Source organism: Taeniopygia guttata, chromosome 1 (genome assembly GCF_048771995.1).
Source record: "Taeniopygia guttata chromosome 1, bTaeGut7.mat, whole genome shotgun sequence".
Lineage (NCBI taxonomy): Eukaryota > Metazoa > Chordata > Aves > Passeriformes > Estrildidae > Taeniopygia > Taeniopygia guttata.
In genome coordinates this window covers 63899481-63922442 of record NC_133024.1, presented here as the reverse complement: position 1 = coordinate 63922442, position 22962 = coordinate 63899481, and the positions used below count along the sequence as shown (strand labels likewise).

The 22962-nt window shown below is 38.5% G+C and overlaps 1 long non-coding RNA gene across 4 annotated transcripts in view; it reads left to right on the top strand.

The window, feature by feature from the left end:
• The window catches only part of LOC140684266 (uncharacterized), a 101963-nt gene that overhangs the window by 54682 nt on the left and 24319 nt on the right, over positions 1 to 22962 (top strand). For 2 of the 4 annotated variants that reach the window (XR_012056274.1, XR_012056270.1), the window contains exons 2-5: positions 9516 to 9652; positions 11011 to 11114; positions 13214 to 13303; positions 21035 to 21169. This is a non-coding gene — a long non-coding RNA (uncharacterized lncRNA). Of the gene's footprint in view, positions 1 to 9515; positions 9701 to 11010; positions 11115 to 13213; positions 13304 to 20984; positions 21170 to 22962 lie in introns of all 4 variants that reach the window. The other 2 variants (XR_012056273.1, XR_012056272.1) reach the window with 2 other exon arrangements.

Genomic DNA, 22962 nt, shown 5'->3' with positions numbered 1-22962 from the left:
TTCAAAAACCTCATGTTATTACTAGCCTGGAGAATACTTAAACTTCAGATGAAATCTGAGGTTCACATTAATTTAAGCATGCTCTTTTGGTTTAGTCCATATTTTCTGTGAATATAGAATCCTGTTTATTTTACTTCTTCACAATTCAATTACACGCTTCACACTTTTTCTGTAATTATTATTGGCTCCTGTTTTTAAAGAACTTTATTTAATCTGCTATTGTTTGGCAATTATGTAGAATTTTGTATTTCTACCTGCTTGATCTTTCCTTTTTTTACTGAGTTTTTTTTGTCCATGCACTCACTAATCTTCATCTGCTTGCTGTAAAACTGACACAAATGGTCCAAAATCACTGAACCACAGATCAAAACCTCCCTTGTAATTTGATATCTCAGAATTGCTTCACAAGCAGATCTTTCCCTCACTTCTTTAAGCTGCAAACTTATTCCAAAAGAAGGTTGTTTTCTTCTCTCCAACATGGATTCATATTAAATATGCCCTAAGGTCATATTAGGATCATATGGTTTAATAAGAAACTAGTGGTTTTCTATGCAGCCAAACTGAAAATCAGGTGACTTTGGAGGATTACATGGTGATTATTCACCCAAGAAATCTGAGTGTTTTCCAGAAAGCTTGACATTGCTTTAATGTAATTATTCAGTTACTTGTATATTTTTAGAGAAATGGATTATACCAGAACTTAGCAATTTCCTTGGGTTTTAAAATTAAACCAAAGACTTTTAGTAATTTTTTTTGCTATGTCAAGAGTTAAGGAGATAAGAAACAGTTTCCTATCCTCTAAGGTCCTGCCCTATCCTTGTCCTTGCTCTGGCCTTCAATTTCTAGGTCCCATAGGTAATATAATGCATGGTGTGATATATTATGGGATGATAGGAAATGTATGATATTAAATTTTTGTTACATCTGGGAAATGTTCGTAATGCTTCTGGCTCACCTAAAAAGCAGTTTATTAGATATGTAACATTTATTTCTATGCTATACCTAGAAATAATTTTAGACATAATGTTTTGAAGTCTAGGAATGAAGACTTGTGTATGACTCACATGAATTAGGGGCTGATATCTGTCAAAGATATGAAAATATAATTTTATTTATATTCAAGCAACTACAAAAAGATATATATTTTTGTAACTTTTTCCATAAATAAGTTACTCTGTATGACTCAAAAAACCCAAATGAAATTGCCAGAAAGAACTCAACAGGCAAGTAAAAGCCTGTAAAGCATGGAAGGGTGAAAAATGCCATGATAAGTGAAAAAGCCTGAGGCAAATATTTATGCTTATTTCCAGGTATCCATAACTTTAGTCTGTTTCCAATTTCTGCATTAAAAGTAAAATTAAATGCATACAATGTGCTTTGGGCTATAAGATCTGAGAAAAATTACAAAGCTTATAGTTGAAATATTGGAACCAATTTACCAATTATTTAACAGCATTTTAGATTAGGTGCTTTGTCCTGCCATTGTCCCTAGCTACAGTTTGGCCTCTTGGAGGGGAGGAATTGCATGTCTTTGTCCATTCAAGCACTAATGAGGACAAAGTCCAGCTAAGCCTATCTTGTATAATGAAATTTGGGTGGGATTGATTCCAGAAATAAGAAGACATGCAAGTCCTTCATTATCTAAAATATGACATTTATAAATGGCTATTTAATTACTAAATAATTGTTTCTCTTTCAGTTTATCCTTTTGGATTTTATCTCTCTTGGACTTATACCAGAAAATTAACATCTTTCTTCCACAACCCAGCCAATGCTGCTTGTTCTCTCTCCAAGTTTCAGTTCTTACAATTACCCTGCTTTATAGGAATAAATTTGCATGGGGCTTGGGAACAGGACAGTGATGTCTCAGAAACCACACAATGGGATCAACTGCTAGAGCCTGAGTTAAACCTCTTGATAGTTTTCTTGCTTTCTTTTCTGTTTGCTTGTTTTTTGGTTTTTGTTTTTTTTTTTTTTTTTTTTTTTCTGCTGGTGAAAATCTTAAAAAGCTGATAGTTTTTCTAGGAACATTTATTGAAGCTTATAAAGTTTTGTGAGCTGGGAAAACATGTTCCAGGCAAATATTTCAGGAATGTTTAGGAATCCTGTTGTACAAATCAGAAGTGATTTTCAGCAATACTTGTGGACAAGTTCAATCACAATCACAGTGCTAGCTGCAATTTCTAGAAACACACCTAGCTTTTCAGGTCAGGAAGTACAAGTTGTTTCAAAGACAGGGCACTGAAGTTGGAAAACCTCTGGGAATCCTGGGAGTTAAGCTGTGTGTCTGAAATGCTGGTTTACAGAAGCTGCAAACCTGGGTGTGTGTCAATGCTGATTAACCCTGTGTTTGTCTCCTCACTTAGCACTGATAGATGTTGCCATAACGTTGTAATTCCCAACTTTCTTTCTATGCCCCACTTTTATGAGTTTTATTACCTTGGCTGCAAACTGTCTGCAAACCAGTCTTTACAATTGCGGCCCTCACTAGGCAGACATAAACACTAGGGACTAAAGGAGGGTGTGTGCTGCAGAAGCCTATATGGGAAGAATCCCCTTGGTCAAGTAATAAGAGGCAAATATCATCCCTGATATTGATACAAGCTTTGACAAAATCTTAATCTGTGGAGAATTAAAAGGGACTGAGAGCAGGATATGATTCTCCCTAAAGCAGATACCAAAGGCTTGAATCTGACTAAACATCCCATTGCTAAAACCATATGTGGTCAAGGATAATTTTCTTTGGAAAGAGGCAATACCAAGATGTGATATTAGTACTCTAATTAGTATTGACAGATAATGCTAATGCAGATACACAAATCCTTCTCAAATGAATAAACAATTTAAAAGTTAAGCTTAGAAGAGAGTAGGACATAAGTAACTGCAACTGAGATTTGTTGTCATATCCCTCACTGGGCTACTGGAGCTGCTGGGATTTAGTCACAAGACAAATATGACAGTCTACAGAAAACAAACCAAGTGAAAAAATAAAATAAAAGGATGTATGAGTCAGCAGTGTGGGAAACACTCAATTCTGTGGAGTGACTAGTCAAAAAATATTGCCTTCTCGGACTACAGTGTCCAGAATCTAGAACAAGATTAGAGTTCATAGAATTTTTCAACAGAAAGTTTCATTATTGTCTAGAGTGTTTTTTTCTGAGAAAAGATAAAAATCTTGTATCAATCATTTTGTAATAGAGGGAAAAGGTAGGTTTTGATTCAGTTCAACTTGCTATGAAGCTTCACTCAAAACTTCCTTTACCAAAATGTTTCATCTGAATGTGGAAAGGTAGTCACCTACTCAGAAACCATGAGAAAAGCTGAATTAATACAGAACAAATCAAACCCTAATATCTTTTCCTCTAACTAGATCACCATGGGGAAGTTTTATGTCTCTCTATTATTGTACTACTGTTAGTGTTAGTGTCAGAAGCACTCCTCCATGGTGAGGAAATCCGTGGAGGAAATCATGGGACTTGATAGAAGGATTGTTCCTTGTTTTGTGAATCCTTTCCTTTGCGACTTGATTGTGCACCAGGGTCCTCATGTGCCAGCAGGATTCATTCTCTTCTGCTTTTTCTGCATCTCCCGTGAGGATAAGAGAGAACAGGAGATGCTGGCTGGTCTCTCACAGTGTCTCCCCTAGACCTTATTCAGGAGTTATGAATATAGTTCACCAAGTTCAAGGCTCTGTTAATATAAATAACAACTTCTGATGTAAGGTGAGGCACAGCTGATTATTTTGGTTAAATGAAATTATGTGCTGGTATACTTCGGGACATTTGTGGAGATTATAAGAATTTATAAAACATATATGTACTTTTGGAAGTCTTAAACAGAAATGGAAACACACCTTTAAGTCATCTAGCCCCTAACTTTGCCAAAGTGGAATTGTTCCCCCAAAGTATCATTTCTAGGAATTGGAATAGATTTTCAGGGTTTCCTCCTGGTAACCTATTTTGAAAGGCAAGCCAGGACTGTAGCCATATATATCAGACTGTAAACTAAAGCTGGATGTATTTAAGCTATTAGATCCTTCTGGAAATTTTGGACTATTCTATTTTGGACCTTAGTTCTGTGGTAGCTGGAAGGGATAAATGCTTATTAATATATATTGAAAAGCATTGTGTGTCTTAAAAAATGTGAGCTGTTTACTTCAGCAGTATTTATTAATGTTGTGAAATGAATGCTGTTCTGCATTCTGCCACCTTTCACTGTAGCCTTTCTGATCTAAAAAATGTGAATCCAAAGCAGATCAGTGGTTCAAAGAAGTGTTCCTCTTTAATGTAGACAATTTTAACTTCCTCACTTCCATTTTAACTTGCTCACTTCCTCCAGTTAAGATCTCTTTCACTTGCTCACCTCTTCTTCTTCTCAGTCAATTGTAAAAGAAAAAAACTCTAAAAGAAATGAAGTGAGAAGCAAGAGATTTATCCAAGAAGAAGTCTAATTGAAATAGTGATTTTTTTTTTTAAGTTGGATTTATATTGCTTTGAATTTTTTTTTTCACGGAAATCAGAGTCAATGAGCTGTTGACTCATATTGGAATTATTTAATGAAAAGCATCAATGATAGAGTGTAATGTCAATTCAATGTAATATAAAATTCATGTTGATACATCCATTTGTAGTTTCTTTAGTCACTGACAGTGACTTAAATAAAAGCAAGTATTAACCCCAGAAGTATTCACCACTGAAGAAGTGAAGTCAGAATCATGAAGTTATAGAGAGGCTGAAATAAATGAATTTCATACTACTACTGTCATGACTTCCATTTGTGGTGGTGTAATACAGTAACTTACAAAAACTTAACTGCCTTGAGAAATGGATGCGGGGAAATCTGCACTCTATGGCAAGTGACATGCAGCTGTACAAAGGTCTTAGCTCTGCCCCAACAAACATTCTGCTGATGCTAATAATGTTAAACTAATTGATAAAATGAGAATAAGGGCTGAAAAAAGGGTCCAGGATGTGAAGACAAAATATAGAAAACTGGTTTTACCTAAATAAATTGGAACACAAATTTCTCTGCTTGCAAAATGGGCAGTCTACATTTCTTCTGATCCTCCCCTCTTCTCTTGGGGATGTTTTTCTTTCAAATTCTTCCTTGAATATTTTTTATATTTGGAAGCTTGTCTGCCTCTTCTAATTTATAGAGGATTTATCTAAACAAAAAGGAATGCTTAATCTTTGGGAGTATCTGTAGATACATTTGGAAACAATGTACTTTCTTTGTACTTTAATTCTTACTGTATATTGACTCTTTTTATTACTTCTATATTACGAATTTAAAAATAATCTCTTATCTACTAGATGAATTTTCAGTTCGTTCTATATTATAACAGCTGTCCTTATCATCCACTTATTCAGTTTCTGTTACACCTTTTTTGCCTTTAAAATTACCATGGACCTCATTGAGTGCCATGCTAAAATCAGGAAATACAGCATCCCCTGCTGTCCCATTGTCTGTGGAACTAGCCATTGAACCACAGTAAGCAGTTAGGTGGTCAAGTATGATTTCCTGCCTGTTCCCAGTCACCTTCTTAATCATGCATCTGAAAATGACTTTGAGGAGGATTTACAACATAATTTTCCCACAACCCTGAGATAGTGAAGCCTGAAAATTCCCAGATTTTCTTCCCCTTCCTCACCAGTAGTGTCACACTTTCCTTTTTCCAGTAATGTGAAAAGTCCTCTGATCACCATGACCTTTCATAAATGATAAGAGTTAATCTTCATAGTGACATTGGCCAGCTGCTGCAGCATCCTTGAGTGTCTTCCTCGCCTACTCTCTAACAGATTCTGCTGTGGAGAACTGGGATGCCAGAGGGCAAGTCTAACAATGAAAATAGATATTTTCAATGGCTTTTGTTACTAGGTCCTGTGCCCAAATGACCAGATTTTTCCTAACCTTTCTCCTACTGCTGATGTACCTACAGAAGAACTTCTTTGGCCTCCTAGACCTCCCTGTCTAGTTTTAACTCCAGCTGAATTTTTACTTTCCTAATCCCCTTCTTGCCCACTTGGGAAATGCTTCTACATTTCTCCTCATTTCTACATTTCTTCCCTTCACTCTGGGTAGGACCATCTCCTGTGGTCTTTCCTTTTGTGTATGAGCTCCATCAGGAAATGTCCATTCAACCACTCTGGACTTTTGCCATGTTTGCTTAAGATTCTCTACATTGAAATGTACTCAACTGGTAGCTGCCCTTTCTTTCTTGAAGTGCATTAACTCGTCTGGCTCACCTTTGATTACATTAGTTTTTTAAATTAAGGGCTATGCAAACACAGTTTTTAGAGGAGGAAAGCTTATTTTAAATGACAAAGTTGAGAAACCTGGGTTATGTTCAAACCTTGCAAATACAAAAGAAAGATGGGTTTCAGAAAACTGTAGTGAAATTTTAAAAATCCCCGTTTGATGTGCGAGATGTAGAGCAAACAATGCCCTATGGTTATTGAGTTATCTTTAGTCTAGGAATAAATCTGAATCACAAAGTCCAGTGTAGGGCAGGCTGAGTAACTTTCAGCTATTTAAAAAATAGAAGTAATTTGCCAACAATAGATCACTGTTTTATGGACAGCATTTGTTGATCAACCTACTAAAAGTGTGCACAAATTGAGCTACAAGGTGAAATATGTCTGTTTCAGATGCTTCTTCCAACAATTGTCAGCTCAAATGAAAAAGTAATACAAATGAGAGAATCAGAAGACTGAGGATTCAGTCATGCTGTATCTTATTACCTTGGCAATACAGGTTTGCCTGCTAGAGCTCTTGTGAGTGTCTACTTAAATTCCACATATACAACAAGTTATATATAGAACAAATGCTAAGAAATCAAAAGGCTCTTTTCAAATTATTATCTGGTGACACTTCATCTGGAAGTTTAAAAAAAACTACAGCCATGAAGAGAAAGAAAATAGAACAGAGATAAATCTAATGAAATAAATATGCACAGAGGGAAAAAGAGAAAATAATGTAACCAAACAGCCCCGAGTGTTGGACTCTTTTCATGACACATATCTGAAGCTCACATGATTTGGATGAGTCTAATATTTCATTATACTGGGTAGCAGTTGATGGAGCCAGATGGTCCCTCAAAGAAAGAGAACCACAAAGAATCCTGCCAAGCTGCTGATGTATTAAACACTCGCTCTGCAAGTAGTGTTGTAACCAGAGGCCCTTACTCTTTCAGTCACAAAATGGAGGGTTTTGTGGGGTTTTTAGGGGGGTTCTTCTCCTGGCAGCAAAGCTGGTCTAAGCTGTCCCTATCTACCTGTCCTTCCCCCAAGCTTGTTCCTGTCTCTATATCATCTCCTCATTTGTTCCACCAGAGATATTTATGGTCTCACATGGCAAACATGATTTTCTTAGAGATCACACATGTATTGGTCAACTCATTCTGAGCAAAAGCTATCTTAAACTCTGCTCCCCAAGGCTGTTTTTACTCTGGAGTTATTGAATCTGTTCCTTGGTTTGGTTCGTCTCACGGTCCTGCAAGCAGTTGTACAGCAAAACTGAAGGGGATGGCATGGAAGCAAGCAGGAATGTCTCTGGGCAAGGGCAGGGAGAACTGTTTACATCAGAAGAGCTGCCAAGGGAAACATCCGATGAACCACAGCGTGAGCCACGTGGTTTTCCATTAGGACTGAACCGCGTAGTTTGCCATATACAAAGTGAGAAGCAGTTCCTACAAAGGAAAGCTTATAAGGTAAGAAGTCAAGACAGAGAAAAAGCTCAAGTACGCCACTTTGCCCATGAGGGCTGAGAGATGAATCCCAAATGCTGAGAGCTACTAAATATCATAGCCATTTATTTTGTAGATTTAGTGACTGCAAAACAGATTTCTGGGTTAGTCCTGAAATGTGACTTGCTCAGAACAATGAGAAGGAAACTTCCTGGAGCTAATTAGAATACGAAAATAATCTGTTCTTGGAAGGATTTAACGATACATTCTTATTATTCTAATTACCTTCTTTATTCAACAGGATAGTCAGGAAATTGCAGATGTTGTACTTTTTGTTGTCCAAAGACTGGTCAGAAATGTCAGAGGAGGCAACATCCTGCTTATAAAACACCCAGGCATGCTTATAACAAATCATAGATGCAGGTTATTTGAATCCTACTTAGGCTTATGCTTTCATGGTCTTTTCTCTGACTGCATCTTGGAAAATATATATGGTATTTGCTTCTGAGAGTCATGCTTTGTAGAAAACATTTCCTAGGAGTATCTGTTGCTATAATGCAAAGGGTATTTGTAAAAATTCTGTCCTTCTTATTCCCCTTAGCAGAGACTGTGAGATGAACTCCTTTAGGAAGAAAAAACCTTTGAACCTGTCCAAGTCCTTTTTGGACCTGAACTTCTTTAACATAAACATACAAAGGTGTATGTAATTACAGAAGAAACAGAAACAGATCATCTTCAAGAATGAAAAGGAAACCACACAGACTTCCAACAAACAAACAGCCAAAATGCTGACATTAAAAACTACACAAAAGATGTCTCGAGGGATGGGTGTTGCAAGAACATACAACCAGTATGAGTCAAAGTAGTCATGGTACAAATGACAGGAAATTGGGGTGATTGGTGTGATGGGAAAGTCCACAAAAATAGAGCAGATTTAATCTGCTTGTTATCTGAGAAATGAGACTTGACAGAACTAAAGTCTCTTTTTGCTCTTGTGTTCACACATGTGAGTCTGAAAAAGTAAAAAAAATATTTCGCTGTAACCTGTAAATTCCTGAGTTCAAGACAGTCATGTTCAGGGTTTACAGATAAGCCACTTTGACTGGTCTCCTTAGCCCAAATAATAGATGTATTTCTCAGTAAAAATGCCAATTTTTTAACTATGTTTGCTTTAGCTATAACAACCTTTTACACCTGTGATTTATTTGAAAATTATTTAAGGGAATTTGATTTGTGTTTCTAGAAAGCAACAGGAATATTTTTTTTGTTCCCTAAAGGCTGCCATAACCAAAAAAATTGGAGGGGAAGTTGAAATTAGTTTCAGATGATTTGGAAATGTAACACCCCAGCAGTGTCTGGTTCCCCCCCCCCCCCACCATAACACACAGAAAATCATATAAAAATCCCCCCTTTTATGATAAAACAAAATAAAATTGTTTGGGTTAAAATTTTTATTTTGTTTGACTGCTTTAATATGATATGATTTGTGTTTTTTTTTTTTTCTGAGGAAAGCTATTGGCAATTTTTATCAAAATAATGTTATTATCAATAGAACAGAAGAGTGGCTGCTGCTCTGATATAAAACATGCAGCCCAGAGTCTTGTATTGACACAGTAGCTCTTGACCTGGAGACACCAGCACAGGAGGGTTTATGGTATCTTTCCAACATGCAGTCAACACCATTTCTGACTGTTATCTTCTGCACAGGCAGTGTTAATATTCACACTATGTACTTTTTACACACTGGAGACATTTTTTCAGATGAGCACATACTGTTCTTGGGACACATAAGGGTGCCTGGCATTTCCTCTTCTTTCTCTGTTCTTTGTAGCTTAATGGAAGAGATTCTGCAGCTGGAAATGGAGGAGAGACAAACCTGATGAGCTGTTCAAGGAGCAGAGAGAGTTTGCTGTCCAGCATGCTCTGTGGTTACCTGCACTGCTGACAGGGTGGATGGAGTAAGCCACTGTAAGCAGCTTTCCTGTACTGAGGAATCCTGACCTGGACACATTATTGGTGGGCTCTCACCATAGAGTAGAGCATCATTAAGTGTGTGGTTAGTTTAGATCATCGTCTTCAGCAGCACTCTAATCCTTCCTCCATGTGCACATCCCAACTCTTCCTATTCTTCAAGACATGTCGTGTTGAAGACATGAATCACATTTCTGCAGGTGTTTTTTTCTCATGTACCAAAAAATTGAGATTAGGTGAAGCATACGAAGTCTGGGCCCTTTAACATGCATAAGGAGCATGAAACCATTATTGAATTTAACTCCTGAAAAGGGTGTGTACATTGAAGTACTTTGATATATGTGCATGATCCCCACTCAACCTTCTTTTCAGATGCCTGCCCTGTGCTATCTCTCTCAGCGTTTCTCATTGGAGAGGTGCTCCAGTCTCTGCATCATCTTCATGGCCCTTCATTGGGCTCTCTCCACCGTGTCCATATCTGTTCTAAGAATCCCGGCACTGGACACAGCAGTGTCCAAAAAGAGGACCAGGATCTTCTCCCTCCACCTGCTGGCCGTGCTGTGCCTAATGCAGCCCAGGACAGGGTTTGCCTTTGCTGATTCATGTTCAACAATCAGCATAAGAAATGAAGCAGTAATTTACAATAATCACTAGCATTTTTAACTGCACCTATTATAAAAGTTTTTAAATCCCTGATGTTTTTAATGGATAGCAAGTTCAAAAAGGCAATTCAGTAGAATCTGTGTAAAAGTAAACTCTCCTCCCTAGTGTGTCTTTTTTGGCTTCATTCAATTTTTTACTATTTCCTTTGATGGTTTAGCAATTGCAGCTGTCTAACATGAAAGTGGAAAATTGGTCAATGGAAGTAATGCAGAAATTCCTCAGAAAAGACATATTGCTGCTACTCTTGAAATAACTGATCTCAGAGAGGATCTATCATTCAATTATCTATTTAATTGTCACATTTTTCTCTGCCTCAAATATAATTTTGAAGGGTAAATTACATTTTCTGCTTTGAAATAATACAGTAACTCACAGCATTTGGAGCATGGGTGCCAATTAATTAAATTAAAATTTTAGGAACCAATTCACTTTTGGGGGGAATGCAAAAGCTACAGTGCCATTGAAGGCAGAGTACTTAATGTCTTAAAGTTATTATATATTAGGAATTAGAAGACAAAAATAAATCTTATTAGAAAATTAAACTCCCATCAGTGGTGCACACTTGTGTGTGGGATTCCCTTAGCATATATATATTGTATAAATTCACAAATGTAACTCAAAAGACTTGCATTTATTTTACAAGTGTATCTTTATAACCATCTGACTGGTCCCAAATCCTGATTTTGTCAAAGGCTGGAAGGATTACTTGTAAAACGTGATAAGTGATGTGGACTTTTCAGAGAAGTCACAAGATCCTCTCTCAAGGACTCCTATACCAAAGTAAATATGGAAATAGGTGAGTGGAAATTGATGATCTGTAAAACTGCATTCTCTGGCAGCTTAGTGGCACAAAAGGAATTTTTTTACCATATAGAATTTTCTGTTTCAAATTATGTAAAGGGAGAAAACATTGCTAGTACCACACTGTGGAGATTTTTTTTTCTTTTCCTGAAATGGGACCAGTGGGGGTAAGGAAAAACTCCAGGGAATGAAAATGTCCATTACTAGCAGCAGATTAATGCTGACTAATCTTTTCAATGGTCTAAAAATCAGCGCTGGGAAACCCTTATGAAACCCTTTTCTTGTTTACTGTTCTTTGACTTGACTATGTTTTTTCTTAGCTATCTCTTTTCCTTTATTATATTCAGTTCCAAAGCATAAAGAAAAACTGAAAGTAAATAAGTGCTATTACTCAAAGGATTAGTGACTTTTCTTTAGAAATTTGTGTTTGGAAGGCACTGAATTAGAACATTAGCAAGGAATAGATTTTAGTAAAATGAATAAGATAAAAGGTTGTAGTATCTTCCTTTTTACCTTGATTCTTTTGATGTATTTATCCTGGGTGAGAATAAGATGGTATTATGTGATGATATTTAGCTCTGTTTACTTAAGTGGCTTTTAAAAAACTTTGGCTGAGCCCTTCTAAGGTGCTCAGAGGAAAATTTTTGGTCACGGTAAATTCCAAAAGGCAAGAAATGAATGTGAGGGAATCAACTGAGCAGAGCAGCCATAGCTCATTTAGTTTCCCTTCCCACATTGGGGAAGAAATATTTCAGATTACATTGCATCAGCCAAATCTGAGTTCAAGACCTCATCCAGAGTGTTGAAACTCCTTGGCAAAGTTAAGTAACATCTGCAAATACTTGGGTGGATATTATGTATGGATGGCTACAATACACTCAACACACATTGTAAACTGTGTTCAGAATTATAATTTTGTAAATATTTCATGTGGACATAGTGCATCTGTAATGAAGAAATATGTAATAATTGTGAACATTTGCTGGGTTATATACTTACATATGTACATATATATTCCTATTACATGTATGTGTTTGTGTTTGTGTGTGTGTGTATAAACTGTTTTATTTTATTTTATTTTCCAAACACCATCTTAGATCTTAGTCATGATCTTACTACACTCAGTAAGAATTTTACCAAGTGAAAAATAAAACCACAGCAAAACAATTACAAAAAACCACCATCCGGTTTTACTTTTAATACCACATGGTCTAAAGCTGTCTAAGTTTATTAAAGGGTTTAGCAGAATTAAAACATATCCATAGTAAGTTTAGTTAGCCATTACATATTTATATTAAAGTCATATGTGAAAAATACAAAGAAAGAGAGCAGAAAACTCACCACAAAAATATTTGGTTTACAAAGATATCTTCCACAGAGTTTAAAGGTCGATTCTCCTAATATCCCACAAAACCGTTATTCTTATCTATAGTTTTTAATTTTCTGTGTTAGATACAATGTCAAAAACTACTTTTTTTTTTTTTTTTTTTTTTTTTTTTTGTAAAGTGTGTACATATGATTGCTACTTCTAGTATTGCTCTAAAGGGTGCAGTGCTTTGCTATACAAAGAGAAGTCCTTGTGCTAGGATGTTTACAAGGTTCAGCTCTCTTCATACAACAGACCACATCAATTAGTCATGCACAGATAATTTAAAATGTTTGATTTCCCTTACTGAGTTTTCAGCAGACTAGGCATATCTACACATTATCAGAGTCAGCCCTGTGTACTTCATGACACAGGTACTTGTGAGAAGTGAGATCAGGAAGCCACAGTTTTGGGCAGGAAATGGGACATCATTAGTAATTTTATTCCGAGAAATTATTGGAACATGGAATTTTTCATCCTTGAGAAATCATGATATTTCAATATTAGTATTTACAGACAAATAAGAAAACAAGACAGCACCTATCAAAATTATTTATGAAATAGGAATTTTTCAAAAACTGTCTGACACTTATCTTCAAAAGTTTGCTTGAAACAAACAATTTTCTAAATTGCTATATATTATTGGAGATTATCTTACACTGAATGTTATCTGCTTGGATTAGCATGTTGTCTAGGAGACTTAAAATTTATGTGTCCTATCTTTTCAGAGTCCTCTTTGACAAGCTCCTTGGATAGAAAACATTTTCATAATACACTGCAGTCATGTTATTTTCCATCTGTTATTCAGGAGGATCACAGTAAGTCATGAAAAATGTATTATGAGTATATGACTTTTGCCTTGGGGTGGAAAAGATATGATCCACCAATATATCTTCTTAAAATTTATATCTGTCATAAATAACTGTTACATTGTTCCAAAAGTAGAAGGAAAAAAAAGAAAAAAAAAAGAAAAAGGGAATTTAATAAAAATAGATTTGAGTCAGTACGGCTCCTAAAACCATTTGCTATTTTATATCTTTTTTCCCCACATCATGTGGGTGGAAAATAATTTGGTTTTTTAATCAGTCTGGTTTTTCTCATGAAAATTATGTGCAAGAACCTGGAAGTGCTGAGTAGCAAACTGAATTGTGAGATAAAGAGAATTGTCTAGTTTTTGTATGTGTATTGCGGCATATACATTCTTTAGTATTGCTTTCAAATGTGAGATTGCATCCCACCTGAAAGAGGCCTGTTACATGCATTGTATGGAAAGAAAATTAGTGAATACTAGTGAGGGGGAGATTTTTGGAGGAATAGAACACATGCAGTGGGGCATTGAAAGAAATAGACCCTGCTGTTTACATTTGAAAAGAATGTTCCCCAATAATTAAAAAAAAAAAAAAATCCCTCTGTGAGGTGATAAAATTTATCAGTCTATATAGTGTTATTTTTATTTAGCCAGCACTGATTCCAGCTATGTATGCACAACTGACTATTAGAAAATACTTGTATATTTATATATATGCACAAAACTGCATAGATTGCTGAAACAGGTCTAGTTCTACCCTCTTCTACTAATTTCTTTTCAAAATCAAGTATAATCATTCCCAAACTACAACTGGTTGGGATTTCTGCAATCATTCAGCTTTTTAATAAAAAACACTTAGAAGCAAAATATGTTGTATAAATATACCAGATTTGATGAGACTGTCAACAGAAGAGTTCTTCAGCTGTCCATTAGATTTTCTGCTTAATATGATACTCTCTAGGAGTGGAACTTTTGGGACCAAAAATATCTTTGAAGACAGAAAAAGAATTTCCATCTCAATCTGGACATGGTCTACCTATGTGTGACACAGCATAAAAATTTCTGGTTTCTTAGGGAAACAGGACTTACACAGACTCCTCTTTCTCCTTTTCTTTTGCTATCCCTATCTAGCAACTTTTGAGCCTATGCCCAAAGTAGAGCTATGAGAGACAATAAGTTCTGCCAAGAGAGCCTTTACTAATTACCCCAATTGCAGAAGTGAGTTTTGCCCTTCAAACTGTGCCGCACTCAAAGAGTTAGACATGAGCCCTAATTTCAAACAAGTGGTGGCAGCTCTTAACCCACTCCACAGCCTGCAGCTTGCTGGTCAGGAAAGACACCAGGGAGCTGGAACACACGTGGATTAAATCCTTCTTTCAGACAGAAAAAAACTCATTCTCCTAAGGGTGCTGAAGACCAACAGGTGTGTGGCAGAAGGAAAAGAAGTCCCATTGAAGGCAGGCCATTTTGGGTGATTAGATAAAAATTTTCTGGACCTAAGGGATGGAGAAAATGTGGTGAAACAAAATGACCCTATAAGCTGATTGATATGAGATGGACCTACATTTCTAGTCCATTAATGTTTCATATAAAAGATTCCAATAACATTTGAAAGCAGTTACTAATCACTCAAATCAAAGTAGGCCTACCCTTAAATGAAATTATTTTATAAGTGGAACCTACAAAGAAAATACTGAGTAAAACATTTCAGGAAAATTAAAATTTTTAACTTTATGTTGTTTTTCACTCTGGGAATGATCCAGGGTATTAATTATTGTGACACTGTCTCATTGTGTAAGATGAATGTATGGTGTGTGGGATGTTTCCCACCTCCTCTGGACCTACTCAATGGACTTTTTGAGTCACCACATGGTCACCCTGTGTCAGGAGGTGAAATGGTGTAGCAAAGCACCATTTCTGGCATTGTCAGCCAATTTATTTGAACAGAGGATGACTGCACACCTTTCTTTGTATGGGTGCTTTTCTGTACAATCAAATAGCAATTTCAGGCTTCCCTCCTTTGTTTGCTGCCTTTGGCTGATAGTGTAGAGCCAATGAAAAGCCAGATGACTCCTGACTTTGATGCTTTCGTGTCTCCCAGCCTCATGGTGGGTTCACTCAGCTTCTGACACCCTGGAGTTTCAAAAGGAGGCCAAGCTGGGGACAGATCATTTAAATGCTGTGAGTTCACATCAACCAAATGCATGTGGCATTTAAACCTGTGGGGGTTAAGGGTAAAGTGGACTGGGTGCCATTAGGCCAGTTTATGTTCTGGAGATGAGATATCTGCACACATTGAGGGTCTATTTTTGTGGATGACACTCACAATACTGCTCACAGAGAGGAGCAGCAGTTTGGAGAGTTCTCAGGCCTCAGTATATTTATTTTCCAAAGACAGGCAGAGACATTTTGTTATTGGCCTCCTTGGGCTGGTTTTATCTAATGGTGGGGTTTGGTCCATCAGAGCATGCTTCTGTGCAGATTTGCGTAGTGATGCGCAGGTATTTCTTGAAAAAAAACCCAAAAATCAAACAACCCAAAAAACCAAAGAAACCTCCCTGGGCGTAATAGTTTATCCTGTAGATTCCCGTCATCAAAGGTAAATGCTAATATGTTTGCAAGCAGCTAGTACCTTAGAGAGTCCTGGTTTCCTAGGGAGCCATGTTTTGGAAATGAATGTACCCTTTTCTACTAATTTCTTTTCAAAATCCAAGTATAATAATTCCCAAACTACATCTGGTTGGGACTTCTACAGTCATTCAGCTTTTTAATAAAAAACACTTAGAAACAAAATATGTTGTATGAATATGCTATCTACAGCTTCACTGGAAAAAGATTTAAGCTCTGCTGACAAACAAAAAAAACCCTGATGAAAACAGCTGCTCTACAGTATCTGATCTAGCCATCTTCTGTAGACACAAGAGTGGTAGAAAGAGAGAAGAGTAAACATAAAAGTTAGCTGGGAGAGTAAACATAAAACTCAATCTGGAAAAGTAAGTGAGTGCAATTTGCTAAGAAAAGGAGCTAATAAATGCGGCTTTCAGGGGTCACTTGCGGCTGTCTCCCATCCCTCCCTGGCCCCCCGGGACCCCTCCGGCTAGCTGTCCCCTCTGGGGACCGGGGTTTGCCGCGGTCCCGCTGCACTGGGCTCACCAGGCAGCGGCTGGGTTAGCACGGTCCGAGCGGCTGTGCGCCTCGGTCGCCGCAAGGAGTCGAGATAAAGAGACGAAGAGAGGTCAGTTGTATGCAGTCCAGAAAGATTGTATTGCCTGAACGGTTGCAGGGACAAAAGACCCTGGGCTACTGCCCAGATACAGTTTTATACAGCAAAATTAAGAGATAAGGTCTAAACAATAGAGACAGTGTTCAGCATGGGCTCATCAGAACCACCCCATGGGTCAGGTCCAATGGGGACTGCTCAAGGGTGGGGAGAAGGGGGTTTACATAAAGATGCTGAAGCGAAACTTTCCCGAAACAATGGGGCATACATAAATGTATCTTTTCCTCATACCTAAATGTATCTTTTCCTCAGTTCCCAATTCCCAAGGCCTTTCTAAATACCTTCCTCCACACTACCACGCCAGCGCGATAGCGACAATAAAGATAGCAAAACCTGTTTGATCACTTTAGAGGGAAGCATGGAAACAGGCCTTTGAGGTTGTACTATACTCACAAATGCAATTTGGAAAGGAAAATATAGCTATGGCATTATATGTATGGGTTTTTTTCCCACATTTTCACACATCCTAAAGATTAAGCAAATTTTCTTTAATGAGCAGATCTTACAATTTCTGCAATTCATGCCACGGTGGTTTCTCACTTAGACTACTAAGACAGCAATTCTGACAGAGCTAAATTGTAGGCTTTTCTGAGAACCAGTGTCTGCACAGATTGAAAGTTGCTGTTTTAGAAATGCTGCCTTAACTTGCAAGGCCACTTAATGACCCACAGACAGAGGTCTCCCTGGAATTGTCTCCAGTCCCTTTTACACATTGCTGATGATCAGTGTCTTTTCTTGGAGCCATTCATGAAGCTGCTCCTTGTGGCTCCTTTTGCACTCCACCTGGAAGAAAGGAAATCCCTGTGAATTGGATGTGAATATCTGTTTGTCTGGACATTTATTTCCTTAGGTCTGAAGCTAAGTTTGTTAGATATGTGTAGACAGGAGTGTGTCTGGGAATATGCTGCAATGACTGAAGAGCATTTTCTACTTGGTGTTTAGCTTGGCCAAAGGCCTGCTGAACACTGTGAGTCCCAGGAGTCAGTTCTTACAATTGCTCACCCCTAAATATTCCTGCTGCTGTTGTAAGATAATTCCAGATTTTCTGCTGCAGACCTGGCATGCTGATTGCTTGGCTCATACTAACTGTAACTGGCCAGATTTTCCTTTCTGAGGAAGAGCTTAACAGAGGATGGCATTTGTTCTGGCAAAATAGAGAGAGCTGTAAGTCTGAAATGTCTAATCTTTTTAATGTAATTAATAGACACCTATGTATTTGAGTTATCTGATCAGCCAGCCAGAGGGTGCTCCTGGATTTAGCACAGGAAGTAATCTCAGACAAAACACACCTGTAACATTTGCTGGCTTTTTGGCATTCTCTACTAGAAATATGCTCAAATAAAATGAGGTGAGGAGGTGAGAAGCATCCATGAGCAGCAATGCTGCTAACCTCAAGCTGTACTAAAGACACATTTAACCCATGTCAAAGATAAAATTATGCTCTACAAAAAAGTTGGTACCTGTTTATTAAAGCAAAGGATACTGGCTGCTGTATCCCATATTAGAAAGATAATATCAATACTCATAAGATAAAATCACTTATTTCAGTGTTAAGTTATAAGTAAAGTGGATTAGCTTCTGACCAGCATTTCTGGTAATTCTATATATGAGGATAGATTAATAAGCAGTAAGCTTTCTCCATTGTCAAATGCAGCTTTTCATTATTTTGATTTTATTCTGTGCTCACAATAAATTCAATTGTTGAACAGCCTTTGCTGCACAAACAATTTTTTCTATTTTAGCTTTCAGATCATCAGTAGCTACCATAGAAATGTACTGCTTATATGATGGCTTTACCCTTCTAACATCATATTTCCTCTGGAGACTAAAGCCCTCAGATTTTTTTGTGATACTTGAAGCTTTTGTATTACAAATATGTTTGGATGAAAAAATATTAGTAAAGGAAAAAGTATTGCTGCAATCAAGTGATGAAAGGAGGCCCCAGATATACCCACAGCACTCATCTATTACTCAGGCCTCTATTGTCCAAAAGCAGACACCTCTTATTTTCCTAATAAGACCAAGAATGAGACACTGAGTGCTACATAAAATGTTGCTGCAAGTAGGAATCCTGAAGCACTTACAACATAAAAAAGAAAGATTCCACAATTCAAACACAGATTTCTGTGTTTTAAAACTTACAAAGTCAATATCTCACATTGCATCTTACATGATGCAATGTTGTGTGATCTGTGTGCTTATAGGGCACAAATGCAGTCCTAGGCAGAAATAACAGTGTTTATCCCAGATACAGCAGAGTTGATAATTTGATCTACTCCTCAGATATCTGAAGTTTCCCTGTCTGACCTATTTTGGCTAAAATATGTATGTGTATGCCATGCAGCACATGCCAAGTGGCTGAGACATCTAGATCTCTGTTTCCTACTTCACACTGATGATTTGTGCTAGTTTATTTAGTTCTGACTTGTCCTGAGCAAGATAGACGTGCAATGTGAGGATAAATCAGCTTTAAAGAAGGAAGAATAAGTTCAAGGCATCACACCATGTATGCACATTATAAAATGAATTTGCAGCATGCAAAATTAATCTGGGGCCCTGCTGCAAGTTCACAGGTTATGAGCACAGCTTGTAGAAATATGGAAAGTAGACCAAATGCATCCTACATGTGTGGAAATCACAGCCTATGAGCTGTGAGGATATTCATTCACTGTTTGACTTGGACTTTTGGCTGCTGAATTAGATAAAATAATAAGCAGAGAATCCTAACTTTTCTAGTCCCAAATTATACATTTACTCTTTGTGTCAAAAAAGAGATCGTTTGAAGATAACTCTATTGTCTGTGCCTATCTACCTTTTACAAACATAGCTGCCTTAGGATTAAGTTCACAACACCAAGCCTGACAGAGTTCAAGAAACATTTGGACAACACTTTCAGGCACATGGTGTGACTCTTGGGGATGGCTCTGTGCAGGGCCAGGAGTTGGACTCAGTGATCCTCGTGAGTCCCTTCCAACTCAGCTTATTTTTTGATTCTTTAAGGAGAGAAAGTAGTTGCAATCTTACCTTATTAGGCAGTGTGATGTTTTGCACAGCTGGCTGACTTTCCTGGCTCTGTTAGGGGATGAAAAGAACCTAATAGTTCATTTTGTTCCAGCCCTTAGCTCTTAGGACAAATTTCATGCTCTTTTTATCTGTCTTATGGCTATCTGATTACAGAAAGGAAGATTAGTAGTTTGCTTCCCACACATATGTTGGAATTTTTACTCCCATGGAGCTTTACCATCTCTCCTGTGTATTCTCACACTTTAGCTTTAAACCTGTGAATCTGTGAGCTTAAATACATCCAGCTCATGTGACCTCTTCAAATCCTGGAAATGTGTACCAAATTGCTCTCTCAATTCACTCCCTCTTTAGGGCTGTAGGTCTGCCAGTGCTAGATGGCAATCCCATAAATCCCTTCCAGTCCTCTGAGCTGGCATGTTTTGTTGTCCTACTTGGATTTAGCTATCCTCTGGCTGGTTAAATAGCTGTGGTGGCTTGCAATCAACTGCCAGCACAGCACCCAACCAGTAGTTTGCTGTTGCATTTGGACAGGGGAGAGGATTGGAAAGACAGGAGCTGTCAAGCTTGTGAATTGAGAGGAAAATAAATTACCAATTACTGTCAGGGGCAAGAGAGACTCAGCATGGGGAAATGAACTTAATTTATTTTCAATTAATATAAATATTTAGTTGCTGATTTGGGTATGGGAAACAAATAAAAAAGACACAAACTTTAGCACACTTAGGCAAAACACACTCCTCCTTTCCCAGGCTTAGCTTCCTTTCAGACACTGCTCCTCCCTGCCTTGCTGTCACTATAGGTTGCATTCAGTAGTGCCTCCAGCCAGACAAAAAGTGATGTAGGATGCAAGTTGTGGTCTGCATATAGAGGTTCATGTTCAACACTCCTTCCTTCTATCTCATTTCCTCTGGGACCTAGGGGCTGCCATCCTTCAGGGACATCCACTCTGCCATGGAGCATCTCATCTTCCTGCTGCCTCTGTTGTAGCTCTCTGATTCTGTTCTCCTCTCCCTGTTTCCTTCTTCTCTTTGTCTTCCTTTGTCCTCTTTTTCTCATATTTTGCCCATTCTTAAATGTTTTTTTTCTGGGGCACAACAAACTTGTCTGATGGGCTGTGTTTTGTCCTGTGGTGGGTCTCTTAGAGCTGCCTAAGGACAGCATGAGGCAGCCCCTGGTCTCTTTTCCCAAGGGCAGCCCTGCAGGCCCTCCTCTACCAAAATCTCAACACTGGCCCCCAGTACACAAGCCACAAGATGCCTTCTAGACACCCAGGTAGCTATAGAAGCAGTCAAGATTTTTCATGTGAAAGTATGGAAGGAATATTCTGACAGAGAGGGTTTTAGTCATAGCACGAGGAATTGCACTGATTTAACACTTTCATGCCCAGATGTGATGCTGGAAAGGGATCAAGCATCTTCAACATCTTGTTCCTCTCAGGACAGTCTGGTCATCAGCCTGTCCCACGGAAGTGGAAGCAGTTCTGTTGCTTTCCACTGGACCTCCACGAAGGCTTTGTCCTCTGAGATGTCCTAGAAACCAGCATGGTCTCTGCAACTCTCAAAGTATCCCATGGTATGTATTTATTAATTTGCACAGAGGAAAATGACACACAGGTATGTGTAAAATGCAGGCATATACATATTTTCATATAAAGATAACATACAATATGAAATCTGAAAAACAGTGTGCCATAATGACCCAGGGTTCCACCGTGTGTCCCAGCCTGGAGCACTGAAAAAAGATATGAGGTGAAGCTATTGTACCTTTTGCATTACTTTTCATATTTAATAGTTAGATAAACATTTTAGAATAAATATTCAATCCAAATTAAACTTAGTAACATCACAACGTCATTTTAAAGATGTAGTGAATTTTTGAAATTTGGGGTAAACATTTGTCATGGTTTGACGCTGGCACAATGCCAGCACCCCATGAAAATACAACTTACCAATCAAATGCTGTGAAATGTGATCAAGAACAGAGCAAAGCAGGCCAAACTTAATAACAAAGGAAAAACTTTATTACACTACTACTACTACTATTAAAGGAAAAGAAAGGGAAGAAAAAAAAACCACACAAAATTTGAAATGAAAACCTTCCAAAACATTTCTCCTCCCTCCACTCAACTCCACCAAACCCCAGCGAGACCCATTTGGATCCTTAATCAAGTTTTCACCCTTCAATATAATCAATACTGAGTCCATCGGGGAAGAGAGGAGTCCCCTTGCACCATAGACCCCCAGGAAACACAGCTGCCACCTCTTGTGTTTCCAATGTCACACGTGGCACTGCCCAGACACACCGGCCAGTGTGACACTCTCCTCTCCATGTCACAGTGCTCTCACCACCGGGCATGGACAGAGACTGCTTATAGGGCCCCTTTAAGGATGCTTTGCCAAGGACCACCAGGAACAACAGTCCAGTATCACAATTCGGGACTAGAGTCCCCCCCATTTTCCCCTGGGGCCGAGGGTCTAAGGACAGAGATTTCCTTCTCTTCTTCTCTGAAGATGGAGGGCATCCTCACACCCTCCTCAGCTCTCTCTCTGTCCACTCCAAAACTGGTAGTTGCTGAAGAAGGTCTCTTGGCTCACCAATGCATCCCCCTAAAATGCAGTCCCTCTTGAAAGAAAGAGTGGTTCAGTCTATGGTAAACAAGCAGAGTCCAGCCAAAAGCCACTCTATCATCTTCCCCCAACCTTCTTCTCTGAACATCTGAGGTTTTAGGCTGTCTCTCTTCCTCTCTTTTTTCAAACCAAGGAGGAGAAAATTTCACAAAGCTTTCATTTCTCAGGAAGGGTTAAAAGTCCCAACTCCCAAGGATGGCTCGCTGCCCAGGCTCCAGCTCCCACAGCTCGGCTGGGCACCTTGCGCCCCCCCCCCTTCTCCTTCCCTGCGGCGAACTGCTGATAAAACCAACGAGTCTCTTTTTCTCTCTTGGGAGAGAGAGAGACTCTGGGGGGAATGGAGACATCCCAGATTTCTCCACCCTTCCATCTGCAGGGGGCCAGGTCTGGTTCCAGCCCCTCCACCCTTGGGCCTACCTCCACAGGCCGCATGGCTCCCCTCCCCCACCCAGCCCGGGGTGGGGGGGGAAGGTCCGTACCATGCGGTGACCGGAACCAAAGAAGGACGAGTCCTCCTGGGAACTCCGCCTCCAACCCCTCTGTGTTCTCAGAGGCGTGTCCACCTTCAATTGGTCACCCCAAGTGTCAGTATCTAAACCTGACCCCTGACTGGATGGACCTCTTCCTTCTAAAAAAGAAATTCTCTTCCCGTGTCAAACCACGACAACATTACAGAATTCAAACACAAACTTGATGTCTCCATTTAAAGAACTGCTCCTCCAAACTCATTTGTTTTTA